Here is a 1,255-nt window from a genome sequence, read left to right as displayed (position 1 = left end):
GGGGGCGGGGGTGGTGGTGTGTGGAAAACAGGAGATTTTTCCACAAACTCAAGTTGGGTATATAAGGTGCTGGGTGGGCTTAGTTGTTCAGTTGTGTCTGACTCTTTGTGACCCCGTGGACTGTAGCCTGCCAGGGAGTTCTCCAGGCAAGAATACTGAAGTGGGTTACATTTCCTTCTCCAAGGAATCTTCCCAACTCAGGGATCAAACCCAGTTCTCCAGCATTATGGGAGGATTCCTTACCACCTGAGGCACCAGCGATGAACCATTCATAAGGAGGTTTGGGGGGAGCGAGAGTCATGGCACCTTCCAAACCAGGATACAACTGAAAGGATATGTGGTATCTCAAAATTATAAGACTTCTGTTTCTTATTCTTAGAGTTGGTATATGCACATTACTTTTCCAGGATCTAATTCTTGCCTGGGCACTACTGTAGACAGAAATGTGAAACCTAGAGGAAATCAGAATGATTCAGGGAAGTCCTCTCTGACCATCTGTTCTAATACAACCACCCTCAATCTACTCATTTGGTTGCTATCACATGCACAGATTTATCTATTTATTCATTCATTCAAAAAATAATTACTGAGTATCCACTCCCTGGCAATGTGCTAGGTGCTGAGGATGGACCATTGAACATGCTGTTGTATTCAACATCAACACTGATGCTCTCATCCTGCTTACATGCAAACGGAGGGAGATAATAATGAAATGATCAAGAAAACAAACAAACACTGTGTAATAATTTAGTTGATGAGAAAATGGCAAGTTTTTCTCATCAATGATGAAAAATAAAGCAAGTTTCCAACATAAAAGTTGGGGTTGATTTGAAATTTCTGCAAGGTAAGAAGTTGAAAAATCACAATTAAATAATAGGCAAAAGTCAGTTGAAATACAGCAGTCGCAGTGGAGGTGGAAACTTTATATGTATCAAGAAATAATTCACAGATGGATAAGATGTAGTAACTATGACAAAAAGTGGAGTTACTGATGCTTCAGGGTATTTTTGGCCTGAGTTACTGGGATGAAAATACCATTAATTGAGGGACTTCCCTGATGGTCCAGTGATTGGGACTTTAACTTCTAATTCAGGGAGCATGGGTTCAATCCCTCATCTGGGACCTAAGATCCCACACGCCTTGTGGCCAAACAACCAAAACAACAGAAGCAATATTATAGCAAATTCAATAAAGACTTCAAAAATGGTCCACATCAAAAAATCTTTTTCAAAAAAACATTAATTGAGATGTGAAT

The sequence above is a fragment of the Bison bison genome, unplaced genomic scaffold (assembly GCF_000754665.1).
Source record: "Bison bison bison isolate TAMUID 2011002044 unplaced genomic scaffold, Bison_UMD1.0 scf7180017864390, whole genome shotgun sequence".
Lineage (NCBI taxonomy): Eukaryota > Metazoa > Chordata > Mammalia > Artiodactyla > Bovidae > Bison > Bison bison.
This window is presented reverse-complemented; position numbering follows the sequence as displayed.